This window comes from Carcharodon carcharias, chromosome 18 (genome assembly GCF_017639515.1).
Source record: "Carcharodon carcharias isolate sCarCar2 chromosome 18, sCarCar2.pri, whole genome shotgun sequence".
In the NCBI taxonomy this organism is placed as follows: domain Eukaryota; kingdom Metazoa; phylum Chordata; class Chondrichthyes; order Lamniformes; family Lamnidae; genus Carcharodon; species Carcharodon carcharias.
The window spans coordinates 97852433-97867093 of NC_054484.1; the positions used below are offsets into that span (position 1 = coordinate 97852433).

Sequence of the window (14661 nt, forward strand, 5' to 3'; positions counted from 1 at the left end):
ACAAAGGGTAATGGTTGATGGATGCCCTTGCAAATGGAAAGTTGTATCAAGTGGTGTTCCACAGGGCTCGGTGATGGGACCCTTGCTGTTTGTGTTATATATTAACGATTTGGATGTGAACGTGGGGGGCACGATTGGGAAATTTGCAGATGACACAAAGACTGGCCGAGTAGCGGATAGTGGAGAGGATAGCCATAATCTCCAAAACGATATAGATGGGTTGGTAGAGTGGGCGGTAAAGTGGCAGATGGATTTTAACATAGAGAAGCTACATTTAGGGAGGTCAAACAGTTACAGAGATTACACAATAAATGAGAATATGCTAAGAGGGGTAGATGAAGTGAGAGATCTTGGCGTACAAGTACACAGATCCCTGAAGGCAGCAGTTCAAGTAGACAAGGTTGTAAAGAAGGCATATGGAATGCGTTCCTTCATTGGCAGAGGTATAGAATTTAAAAGTAAGGATATAATGTTGGAATTGTATAAAACACTGGTGAGGCCACAACTGGAATATTGTCTGCAATTCTGGTCACCACATTACAGGAAGGACGTAATAGCTCTGGCGAGAGTGCAGAGGAAGTTTACGAGAACGTTGCCAGGGTTAGAGAAGTGTAGCTACGAGGAGAGATTGGATAGGGTGGGGTTATTTTCCTTAGAACAAAGGCGGCTGAGAGATGACTTGATTGAGGTGAATAAATAGTGGACAGGATAAAATTGTTTCCCTTGGTGGAGAATTCTAGAACCAGGGGACATAGATTCAAAATAAGTGGCAGAGGGTGTAGGGTTGGGGGGGCGGGGGGGGGGCATGAGGATGAACTTTTTTAAGCAGAGGGTAGTGGGTGTCTGGAATTTGTTGCCCAACTTGGTGGTAGAGGCAGAAACTCTGAACTCTTTTTTAAAAAAAAGTACCTGGATCTGCACCTTAAGTGCTGTAAGCTGAAAGGCTATGGGCCTGGTGCAGGAAGGCGGGATTAGAAAGGGCACCTGGGTGTCCTCGGGCTGGCGTGGACAAGAAGAGCTGAATGGCCTCCTTCTGTGCTGAACTTTGCTATGGTTCTAACTTGGTCAGTAGTGGTACTACGGAGCAATTCTTGGTAATGGACATTGAAAGCCCCCCCGATAGAGTACGTTCTGTGCTCTTACACCCTTTAATACTTATTCCATATTGTATTCAATATTGAGGAGTATGGACTCATCAGCTGAGGGAGGGCAGTAGGTGATAATCAAGGTTCCTTGTTCATGTTTCACCTAAAGCCATGAGCCTTCATGGAGTTCAGAGTTAACATTGAGGACAACTTCTGGGCCACCCCTCCACTTGAATTTACAGCGGTACATTTACTTTTGGAATAGTATTTTCTATGTTTAATAATATCTAACCATATTTTCCATCAAAGGCCTATGCCTCTCTCTCAGAAACTTGAGGCTTGTGTTCATGAGTGCCCAAAATTGCACGCACTACTTGTTATTCAACCATGACAGCCACCTCATATGATCAGATCATAACATACCCACTGGCATACTTCCTCAATATTGCAGAACACATTGGTGCACAATCAGGGCCAGCTGGAGTTAACTGGCGGGGGGACAGGCATAGCTGCACGTTCTTGCCCTGATTCAGGAGACGGTGGTTGCCATAATTTGATCAATCATTAATGGTGCCTTGGATAGAGATGGGGCTGAAACCATCAAAGGTGGCAGTATCCTTACAGCTAATCCTCCTCCTCACATCCACTTCCCTCGCACCCGACAATTTCTTCTGATTTACGATGTGCAAATGTCTAAGCTTTCCTGTGCTCCTCTCAGCACAACCCTAACTATGTGCCTTTCTCCTTTCAGATGCTCAAGCACTGCCACCAAGGCAAGAAGATGATGATGAAGAAGAAATACCATCACTCACTCTTACACTTGCAGCCACCAGCTGAGATACTGGCACTACACATAATTTAGAGGATAACAGAGGCAGGATCTGCACAAGGTGAGACATTGGAGTCTAGGCCTGGTGTAAGGATTCTGTGGTTGCCTGCTCGCTGGAGGGTGAAGTTGCATGTATTCTATTACAGAGGATTCAGATGAGCACTTTGATGGAGTGGGCTACAGAAGAAGGCTGTAGGGTATGCACAATGAAATGCTTGGTGCATTGGCAGACCTGCATAAAATGCCGAGGAGCATAGAGGAATCCAACACCAACTTGGCACACGGCTTTGCGCAAAGCTAGGGGCCCCTCTTTTTCCAATGTGGAGGAGGTGGCCAACTCCATTAGTTCCTTTGTGGACACAACCATGATGTAATGGCTGATTTTCTCAGCTTCCATTGTAATGTAAGCAGAAGCCAGCCAATGTCTGGGTGGCACAGTGGAACTTCCGACTGAAGCTGTGCAGGTCAGTTTGCTGCCTTGCAAACTTAGACTGCTGCCATCATGGCTTCAGGTACCAGTATTTAAAGGGGTCTGCAGGGTGTCACAGCAGTCCCGCTATCTACCTACCAACTGATCACTATAGGGTTGCGAGATGCCAGTCCAGGGGACTGGCAGTGGCTCCATAGAGTATGAACCTGCTGTCCTGGCTCAGGAGCCTATAACTATAACTCCACCATGCAGTGCCTTTGTTGCCATCTGTCAGCCAGCCAATCCAGACTGATGCTGAGTTGGTGCAGTTTGAAGGTCCTTCTAGGTCCAGAGCTGCTTGAGGTCATCCTGTAAAGCCATCTGAAGTCTCTATTTATAAATGAGGATTTGGGATTGCATTTACTGGTATTGCAGTCGAATGAGTTGTTCATGGCTAGAAAGGGGCTCTGTTGGTTACCTCTTATCCTCCTTTTCTGCCTCCTGCTGCTGAGTTGGTCATCATATCTGCACCCTCATGATGGTGTGTTTGTATGATATGCCGTAGGCTACCACAAATCAACTCATGCACTTCGGAGAGCTTTGAAGAGCTCTTCAAGAATGATCCAGGTAGAGGATGTAGTTTCAATATCCCAATGGTCAGGTCTATCAAATTCTTGTAGCATGGCTTTCGTTGTATTCACGCTGCCCATGTATGCTGGGGTGCACGCCACTGCTATAAGCCACATTGTCAAAGGATAGACCTTGTTGCCCAGTCACCATCCTTTAGTTTGTCTTGATGGCTGACATGCAGATGCCATAGCAGACTTCCACAGAATGAAGGCATCATGACTGTTGCCACAATACTGGACATTGACCTGCATGATATTGTGCATTTGGTTGCATTCCAGCTGGTGATTATGAGAATTCCTTTTTTTTTTGCGGTACTTCTCAGAGTTGCCATGTGATACCAGCAAAGCGACATGTTATGCAGTCAATGGTACCCTGCTATGGGGGCAGACTGCAATCCTTGCAAAGCCACATGGTCCCTCCAACTGCTTCTCTTTAGTAATAGAGAATGAAATGTATTGAATTCTCTTGGAATACACAGCCTCAGTGGCCTGCATTATGCAACAATTGAGCGGCAAACTGAGATGTTGCAAATTTTGTTGCTGCAACCTGGAAGGAACCTGACCTATAAAAGTTCATGATCACATCATTTTCATAGCTGCTGACAATGTGGCCCTGGCCCTGCTCTGAAGTTGTAGTAGGTAGCAGGTTTCAGTGAGGTTTACTGAAGTCCAGGGGTCTAACAAACTTCCTCGCTGAGGTTCGGGTAGGAGAATTGTTCCCTGAACCATTGGAAAAGAGTGGGGGAGGGGGGAGTAATTGGATGATCTTTCAAAGAACCAACACAGTCATGATAGGCCAAATAGCTTCTTTTTGTTTTGTATGATCCTATAAACCACATTAGATGAGTATGGTCTCTGGTTGAGAGCATTTCTCCCTTTCCTCCTCCTTTTCCAAAAGCTTGCCCTGCTTTGTGTCACTTCTGCTTATCCCCCTTGCAATGCTGTAGTCCAAGGGAAATGTATACTACTATGCCCGTGTCTGGAGCAAGTAGTTTGTGCAGAATCATTGAAGTCAGAACAAAGTCCTCCAGCACACGACGCACCATCATTGTAGACTTCAGAAACTTTGAACTCTGAAAGCCACCAATACTTTTACCATCTCAGGAAGTCAGTAGAAATCAATTAGCAACTAAGCTGAAAGTAGTTAATGATCCCTTTAAATAGTGCTGGTTTGGGTGGAGGGGAGGGAATCCTTCCTCCTGCTGAATGCATATTCAGCTGTGTGTGTTTGAGACATGGATCATGATGTCAATCAGTGAACAGTCTACTCTTCACCAGCTCTAATGCTCTCACCAAAATAGCATATGGTAGTGCTCGTACCAGAAATGTGTGTGCATGCCCAAATGCCATTTGTAGCACAGAAAAACTGGGCACTGAGAAGCTAAATTTTGTGGCTGTAGTCTAAACAAATAATTTAGAATAATTGATCCAAATTTAGAGTAAAGTAGAGGGAAAGAAAGATGGGATTGAGAGAGATAAAAGACAAAAAATATCTCAATTTTACATTTTTTAAGATCTCCAACAATAATTGAAATCTGACCAAATAGGACTTCACACTTTTAAATGCAAATTTTCAGTTTCAGAGAGGTTGTTTGGCATTAATTAAGACTTATCATGTTGCTAAAAATTGACTTACACTTGAATAGACAAGCTATAACTTTTTCTATCATGTTTAATGGGCATTTATTCACTAAATACAACAAATTCACACTTCCACCTGTGTGAATGTTGAATCTCTTGGCAAAATGTCATTATCACACAACTTTTGGAGGAGCAGGGCAACATAGACAGCAACCTCCTTAATTTCTGCATTTAAATGCACAAGAGTGGATTCTGAAAGAGTCTGATTTCGGCTGATGAATGACATAGGCATTAATAACTTCACCATTATTTCTACTGCAAAATTGAGCCAATATAATGATTAGTATTTTGCTGAATAATTTGAACTTCATTTGTCTAATATAAATACATCTATTAGCTGTTTGAACTGAATTACCTCCAAAGCAAGGTGATTGAGACTGTTTAATCCAGGAAACAGATTACTTACAATTAATTGTTAGCTCAAATTTCACAGTTTAGAGAAGGTTTACTAGATTAATACCTGTAATGGGAGGGGTGTTTTATGAGGAAAGGCTGGACAGACTAGGCTTGTACCCACTGGAGTTTAGAAGAGTAAGAGGTGACTTGACTAAAACATATAAGATCCTGATGTGCTTTGACAGGGTGAATGTGGAAAGGATGTTTTCTCTTGTGGGAAAATTTGGAACTTGATCGCTGTTTCAAAGTAGGATAGATATTTGAGGGTTAATACACTTTGGTATTCTCTTCCTCAAAACGTGGCTGAGGCAGAGTCCTTGAATATCTTTGAGAGATTCTTGATAAGCAATGGGGTGTACAACTATCGGGGGTAGACAGGAATATGAAGTTAAATCAGCTATGATATTGAATGGAATGGTAAAGCAGGCTCAAGTGGCCTACTCCTCCTAATCGTATGTTCGTACAACTCTGAAAGGATGGTCACTGATAAACGTGTAGCTTTCAAATCAGGAGTTCTTAACTGGCAATCTACAGAGCCCTAGGAATCCAAGATAGGTTTCAAGAGGTTTGCCAAATTAACCATGGCTTTTCAAACCTGGATCTGAAAGCCCAGCTCCAGGTTAACCTGAACAGCAGTGCACTGATACATGTAAAAGTGAGAAAGAGAAAAGCACATTAAGATGAAAAGGAACAAGCCTTGGCACTGGGAGTCCTATGCCACAATGACAAGTGCCAGCAAAGGCACCAGGCTCTGTGTCTCCACAGCCCCCCTCCCTGTACTCTACACATGGAAATATGACTGGTTTTGCAATCCTCAGGCACGTGCCAACAAAACGCTGTGTAAAAATACCGTCAGTTTTCTGCTACTTGATATGAGAGAAGCACAGGACACTCTGACCGTGGATTACTACCTGACGTGGCCATCTTCATAGGTGGCGGGGGGAAGAGACAGCCCTCAGAGCCAGTTAATACAAAATGGAAAATTGTTGTGGGTGTTTGGTATGAGTATAGATGGAGCCCTTGACATGGGCTCACTCAACTTTCACATTAAGTAAGTAAAATAAAGATAATATATTATGTTTTAATCATATAACCATTTTTTATGCATAAAACATGCATGTATTACAGGTGGTCCATGGAATTTTTATAACATGGTGAGGGAAGGGGCCCTAAGAAGCCAAATAGGGTCGCGAACCCCTGCTCCACTTGAGGGATAAAGTAATACACTGGCATAACAGAATGAGACTTTTTAATCTTCCATTCACATGCTACAGGAAATTAGATGTTGAATAACTCATTTCACAAAGACAGAAATTCTCAAGTTTTGTTTTTGTTACTCGTTTATGGGATGTGAGCATCGTTGGTTGTGGGGCATTTATTGCCCATCCCTAATTGCCCTTGTTCAGAATGTATTTTTAAGACTCAACCACATTGCTGTGGGTCTGGAGTCACATGTAGGCCATATAAGGATGGCAGATTTCCTTCCCTAAAGCACATTAGTGAACCAGATGGGTCTTTATGACAGTCGGCAATGGTTTCATGGTCGTCATCATACTATTAATTCCAGATTTTTTTTTTAATCTATTGAATTCAAATTCATCTGCCATGGTAGAATTCAAACTTGAGTCCCCAGAGCATTACCCTGGACCTCTGGATTACTAGTCCAGTGGCAATACCACTATGTCACTGCCTCCCCGTTTTGAGATATACCGTGCTGGTGAAGATTAGGTGTGTTCTGCGGAGATGTGAGTATTTGACTACAACTTAATGGAACATTTAATGGCGAAAGCCACAACACAAGTGGCCCACGTTTTGTGGTAGTAATGATGACAAAATTGTCAGCGTTCACCATTATTCCTTGGCACAAATGCATTTAAATGGAAATCGAGAAGTTACTGACAGTGACTATGCTTGCTGTTGTAATTCCTGTACGTTGAACTTGATTAGAAAACATTGAACCTGCCCTTTATGCTATTAGTCTTGCACCTTGTTGAATGGGGTGTAAATGGATTTATAACGGCATTCTAAGTTCATAATTACCTCTAAATAATATCCCTGACCTCAAAGAAAATTCTATTTATGGAATGTTAAATATCTCCATTATGATTTTAAAAAATCCACATTTTTAAAATGTTTTTAAAATTTGATATTTCAGCTTCTGCCTTAATCCCATGTATATGTATAATCATTTATTTCGCTGTCTGTAAAATGAGTATAATTAGTACATTTTACTTCCTGGTTTGCTGTGAGAATTCTTCAATGTGATTGGCTGCTACGCTGCTTGATGACATTACAGTTGCTTGGTGCCACATTCAAATTTAATGTCAGAAAGGTGAAATCCACACCATAGAGATTTAAAATCTTTGTGGGCAGCCTTCTTCAAGCTCAGCAATGAGCACTATCACTTCGCCAATCACTGCAAAATCCGGGCCATTATTTGGATTATAGGGGCAAACTTTCTTTTGTAAAGAATCTCAAACTCTTTTCACTTAAGTTGAACAAGTTGCGTTGACTGAGTTTTAGTATTGCTATGAGCAGTTATTGATAAATTTGGATTACCCATTAACTGTTATACACATCAATTACATTATTTAAAGAATTAAGAGGGCAATATTATAGCAATATTCGTGAAGACAAAAAGAAGTAACGAATCTGGAAAAATGATACCGTGTGATCATTGCTGATGGAACATAGGTAACAGTTTAAAAGACAAATGAGAGCACGAGAATGAAAAGTGACTACAAAAGGATCAAAATGAAAAGCAAAATGCATAAGGATGAAAGGTAAAGATACTAAAGAAACAAAGGGCTACTTTTGTCTTCAGATTGGGTATTGTTGGGTCAGTTTCTTGATCTAGTTGTGCGTTGTTTAACCTCGTTTGCCTTCTGGGTAAATATTGCATTGAACAGGTGCCCAGTTTGTATTGCCAGTACAATTTTAGATCAAAATTGTTTCTAAATATATATTTTACCCCACCCTTTCCATGCACCCAATTCAAAACCGAAAACCGCAAAGAAGGAAAGTGCAGGGTGGAGTACTTCTACTGCAAAATAATCCTACTGTAGTTGTTCTGAAAAATAGTTTAATTTCTGGCCATATGTAAGATATTTGTAACTTGAATGATTTTTTCCATCCTCATTGAGATTGCCAATTTGGGTTTTAAGAAACCTGCACTCCTGGTATTGAGGGCATCCACAAATGGCCCCATGTGGACAGTCTTGAGTTGTCAGTGTGTTTAGCTCTGGCATCTATGAAGAAGAACCCAAACTAAGAAAAGGCGGTATAGGTTCCATACTGCTGTGTGCATGGCCAATACTGAATTTTTCCAGTTCAGAAATAACCAGATTATCTCCAGAAACAAGAAAAATGTGATTCACTGAAATTGCTTGCTGATATTCCTGTAATCAACACTAGCACTGTTTCTTCTGTGTCATTGTGATTGAAATCTTAGTAACAGGTCTCCAGTGACAGGGGGAAAAAAACTCACCAAAGCCTGAAATACCTCCTGTGGTAAAAGATTGTTTTTTAACCCCCCGCCCCCGCCGAGTACTGAAATAAGTGAAAATATCCTCCTCATCCCCTCTTTCCCCCAACACACAAAAGCACACAAGAGTAGATTTGCAACTTGCTGCCCAGGTGTACAACTGGTGTGGATGGGCTGCCTATTAAAGAAGCTACATAATTTTCAATTGAAATTAACATAGAAACTAGGAGCAGGAGTAGGCCATTCAGCCCTTCAAGCCTGCTCTGCCATTCATTATGATCATGGCTGATCATCCAACTCAATAGCCTGCTCCCACTTTCTCCCCATATCCTTTGGTCCCTTTCACCCCAAGAGCTATATCTAACTCCTTCTTGAAAACATACAATGTTTTGGCCTCAACTACTTTCTGTGGTAACAAATTCCACATGCTCATCCCTCTCCCAGTGAAGAAATTTCTCCTCATCTCAGTCCTAGAATGGTCTACCCCATATCCTCAGACTGTGACCCCTGGTTTTGGACTCCCCCACCATCAGGAACATCCTTCCTGCATCTATCCTGTCTAGTCCTGTTAGAATCTAATAGGTTTCTATGAGATCCCCTTCATTCTTCTGAACTCCAACGAATATAATCCTAATCGACTCAATCTCTCCTCATATGTCAATCCCGCCATCCCAGGAATCAGTAAGGTAAACCTTCCCTGCACTCCCTCTATAGCAAGTACATCCTTCCCCAGATAAGGAGAGCAAAATTGCACACAATATTCCAGGTGTGGTCTCACCAAGGCACTGTACAATTGCAGCAAGACATCCCTGTTCCTGTACTCGAATCCTCTGGCTATGAAGGCCAACAAACCATTTGCCTTAACAAAAACAGAATTACCTGGAAAAACTCAGCAGGTCTGGCAGCATCGGCGGAGAAGAAAAGAGTTGACGTTTCGAGTCCTCATGACCCTTCGACAGAACTAGGTGAACCCCAGGAAGGGTTGAAATATAAACTGGTTTAAGGTGGTAGGTGGTGGGGGGTGGGGGGGGGGCGGTGGTTGGGTGGGGGGAGAGAAGTGGAGGGGGTTGGTGTGGTTGTAGGCAAAAGCAGTGATAGAAGCAGATCATCAAAAGATGTCACAGACGGCAGAACAAAAGAACACATAGGTGTTGAAGTTGGTGATATTATCTAAAAGAATGTGCTAATTAAGAATGGATAGTACTGCTTGCTGCACCTGCATGCTTACCTTCAACGATTGGTGTACAAGGACACCCAGGTCTCGTTGCACATTCCCCTCTCTCAATTTATAGCCATTCAGATAATCTGCCTTCCTGTTTTTGCTACCAAAATGGATAACCTCTCATTTATTCACATTATACTGCATCTGCCCTACATTTGCCTACTCACTTATCTTGTCCAAATCACACTGAAGCATCTCTGCATCCTCCTCAGCTCACCCTCCCACCCAGCTTTGTGTCATCTGCAAATTTGGAGATATTACATTTAATTCCCTCATCTAAATCATTAATATATATTGTGAATAACTAGGGTCCCAGCACTGATCCCTGCAGTACCCCACTAGTCACTGTCTGCCATTTGGAAAAAGACCCGTTTATTCCTACTCTGTTTCCTGTCTGCCAACCAGTTTTCTATCCATCTCAATACACTACCCCCAATCCCATGTGCTTTAATTTTACACGCCAATCTCTTATGTGGGACTTTGTCGAAAGCCTTCTGAAAGTCCAAATAAACCACATCTACTGGCTCCTCCTCATCAACTCTACTAGTTACATCCTCGAAAAATTCCAGTAGATTTGTCAAGCATGATTTTCCTTTCATAAATCCATGCTGACTCTGTTTGATTCTGCCACTATTTTCCACGTGCTCGGCTATTAAATCTTTTATAATGGACTCTAGAATTTTCCCCACTACCAACGTCAGGCAGACTGATCTATAATTCCCTGTTTTCTTTCTGCTTCCCTTTTTAAATAGTGGGGTTACATTAGCTACCCTCCAATCTGTATTGAAATTAAAATAGGGTAGTTCCTATAATGGGCAGCCAATTGATTTTACATCGAGTTAACAGTTGAAGGTTTACTCTGCAGCTACTTCCTCCTTTTCATGTGTATGAATGGAAAGCAAATTACAAACTGATTCGTTATGTTTAAATAGTACAGCCTAGCTCAATATACATTTGAACTGTGCTGGGTACTGACTATAATAAAATGAAGCCACATTTCTTTGTTAATAATTAAACACAAAGAAACACGTTAGCTATTGGAGAATATTCGATTGGAATTTAGTCAAAATAGCTTGCAGAAAGCTTCAGAATTTCACTTAAGTATATCAATTGTGTAAGCAGGAAAGTCTACTACACGACTTGATGAACAATTTCTATGACAGATTAAAATGGTATTAATAAACTACAGACTACTGAAAATAAACATGTCATGTGCTTAGTTTGTGCCTATGAAAGTTTTGTTTTCCTGCATAAATAATCAAAGAAATAAACTGAAACAAAAACAAAATGCTGGAAAAACTCAGCAGGTCTAACAGCATCTGTAGAGAGAGGGAAAAAACGCTAATGTTTCAAGTCCTTATGACTCTTCTTCAGAACCAGAAGAGTCAAAAGGACTCGAAATGTTAACGTTTTTTTCTCTCCACAGATGTTGTTAGACCTGCTGAGTTTTTCCAGCATTTGTTTCAGGTTTCCAGCATCTACAATATTTTGCTTTTATTTTAAAGAAATAAACTGGTTTATTGTAAAGAAATGTGAAGCTGGTAGATAGTAGTGGCTATGAAGTTTGATGTAGTTGATCTGAGAGGATATTTTTGAAAGGATTAAAATAATTGTGGCGTAAATACTACAAGGTTATACAATGTTATCCATTTCTGATATAGGGGGTTACTTTGGACAAAGGGTGCAAAAGGGTGCTAACTAGGTACAGTGCTAATAAGGCTACTCTGGATTTATGCACAATTTTGGTCTTAATTGCTGGTTACCATAGGTGAACTTTTTTGGAGGTGCTAAACCTGCGTGCTGATTAGACAAAATTTTCATAGATCAGTATATCTGGGCTCCTGATAAGCGCTTCTACTGAAGACATGGAGTGCTCTGGCTGGCATAAGATCATAAGTAGGAGTAGGCCACTCAGCCCTTCGATCTACTCCACCATTCAATAAGATTATGGCTGATCTGATTGCGGCCTTAACTCCACCTTCCTTCCCCCCACCTGCCGCCACCGCCCAAATAACCCTAGACTCCCTTGATCAAAAACCTGTATAAACTCAGCCTTGAATAAATTCAATGACTCAGCCTCCAATGGTCTCTGGGGAAGAGAATTCCAATGATTAACGAACCTCTTAGGGAAGAAATTCCTCCTCATCCCAGTGTTAAATGGGAGACCCCTTATTTTTACACTGTGCTCCCAGTTCTAAATTCCCCCACAAGAGGAAGCATCCTCTCAGCACCTCTACCATGTCAAGTCCCCTCAGCATCTTCTATGTTTCAATAAGATCACCCCTCATTCCTCTAAACTCCAATGAATACAGGCCCAACCTTTTCATTTAAGCTCTTTCATTCCAGAATCAGTCCAGTGAACCATCCCTGAAGTACTTCCAATGTAAGCATATTCCTCCTTAAGAACCTAAAACTGCACAGTGCACTAGGCGTGGTTTCACTAATGCCCTGCACATTTTAAGCAAAAATTGCCTACTTTTATATTTCATCCACCTTGAAAATTGAAAGTTGGCCTTTATGGCCGCCTTAATTACATGCTAACCTTTTGTGATTCATGTGCAAGGACACGCAGATTCGTCTGTACTGCTGCATTCTGCAGTCTATCTCCATTTAAATAATATTTTTTTTTCTATTCTTCCTGCCAAAGTGGACAACCTCACCTTTTTCCCAATATGCATCATCTGCCAAATTTTTTCCCATTCACTTAACCTATCTATAGCCCTTGGACTCTATATTGTCACAACTTGCTTTCTCACAACTTGCTTTCTAACCTATCTTTGTATCATCTGTCAGTCCCTTCAATCAAGTCATTAGTGTAGATCGTAAATAGTTGAGGCCCCAGTACTGACCCCTATGGCACTCCACTAATTATGGTTTGCCAAGTTGAAAATGACCCATTTGTCTCGATACTGTTTCCTGTTGTTAGTCAATTCTCTATCAACAATAATATACCACCACTGATATCATGAGCTCTTATCTTGTGCAGTAACCTTTTATGTGGTGCCTTATTGAATGCCTTTTGGAAATCTAAATACACAACATCTACTCATTCCCCTTAATCTGCCCTGCTTGTCACATCCTCAAAGAGTTCTAATAAATTTGTTGATATGATTTCCCATTCAGAAAACCACATTGACTCTGCCTGGTTGTATTATTTTCTAGTGTCTTGTTGCTACCTCTTTAATAACAGATTCTAGCATTTTCCCAATCACAGACATTAGGCTAACTGACATATAGTTTCCTCCTTTCCATTTCCCTTCTTTCTTGAAAATGCTGGGACGTTTCCAGAATCTAAGGAAGATTTGGAAGAATCTTTGGAAGATTACAACCAATACATCCACCTCAAGATCCTAGAAAGCAGGCTGTCTTCTCATCATTTATAGCTGTTTTCTAAAATTTTCCCTATCTTCTAATCTACCACTAATCTTTGCAGCATTGTAGCCTTTTCTTTCACATTGATACCACTCTTAACTTAGTTCACCAAAAATACTGCATCCTTCCCACAGAGACTTTCTTTCTCAATGGAATATATCTTTAAGAACTATTAAATATATCCTTAAATGTCTGCTACTGCTTCTCTACCATATTTTAACCTATTTTTCCAGCCCACTTTATCCAAGTCTGTCTTCATATCCTTGTATTTACCTTTGTTTAAGTTTAAGACACTAGGTTTAGACCCACATTTCTTACCCTCAAACAGAATGTGAAATCCATCATTTATGATCATTCTTTCCTAGAGGGCTCTTTACCATGAGGTCATTAATTAATCCTAGCTCATTACACATCACCAGGTCTAAAATAGCCTGCTCCATGGTTGGTTCCAGACTTTATTGTTCTCAGAATCCGCCCTGAATAGTCTTATGAACTCGCCCGCCTGGATATCTTTGGCTATTTGAAGATTAATAAAACCCATGATTATTGCAGTACTTTTCTTACAAGCCCCCATTATTTCTTGATTTATACTCTGTCCTAGAGTATAGCCACTGTTAGGGATCCTATAGACTACCCCCACCAGTGACTTCTTTGCTATTTCTTAATCCAGCCAAACCAATTCTATATCTTGATCTTCTGAATCAAGATAATTTCTCACTACTGATATTGTCTTTTATTAACAGAGTTACCCCACCTCCTTTTTCCTTTCTTCTTGTCCTTCCGAAATATCAAATACTCTTGAATATTCAGGTCCCAGTCTTGGTCACCTTGTAACCATGTCTCTATAATGGCCATCATATCATGCTTACTTCTTTCTATTTGCATTATCAGTTCATTCATCTTGTTATGAATGCTGTGTGCATTCAGGTAAAGAGCTTTTAATTCTGTCTTTTTACCATTTTTCTCTACTCTGACCTTATTTCCTGGTGCACTTTGTACATTCTATCCATTCCTGTCACACTCTGGCTATCATTATGGGGCTAAATTGATATTGCAGCTCGCGACTCCATCTTGACCAGCTTTACTGTAGTATCCAGCAAAAATTGCCCACATTATCATATGTTATATTAACTTAATAAAGGCTTCTTAATGTTATCAACTAGAATAAATAATTTTGAATGTACTCTTTGAATCTTACAATTTAGATGTTATAGATGCCCTTTTTCATTTGGCATTCTGTTATGTAATATGCTTGTGCACAAAGCACTGGTGCATGTCTGATCTACCTGTGCTTGTTTTCCATAGCAGGTGGCAAACTTCTTCTGTTCCAAGATATTACAGGATGAATGAAATCAGCATGTGAATCCATCCAACATATCAACAGGTGGTGATCTTATGTTATATGGTTGTGACTGAGATCCTTTCAAACCCTGGTGTATCTCTGTAAGGTCATTATACCAATGCCCATCAAATGGGAGACAACAAATTGTCCAGACCCATCCAGATGCAACACCATTTGTTCTTGTTGTCTGAACTTCAGGAAAATACTTTGGGCAACCCAACTGAAGATTTTAGCCACTCAGTGATCCACTGT

At 40.9% G+C, this 14661-nt stretch overlaps 1 long non-coding RNA gene across 1 annotated transcript in view; it reads left to right on the forward strand.

Annotated features, from left to right (window-relative positions):
* The window catches only part of LOC121290402, a 104406-nt gene extending 89965 nt beyond the window's left edge, over nt 1–14441 (forward strand). The window contains exons 2-3 of the long non-coding RNA XR_005945805.1: nt 1837–1975; nt 14376–14441. This is a non-coding gene — a long non-coding RNA (uncharacterized LOC121290402). The remainder of the gene's footprint in view (nt 1–1836; nt 1976–14375) is intronic.
* The last annotated feature ends 220 nt before the right edge of the window (nt 14442–14661 follow it).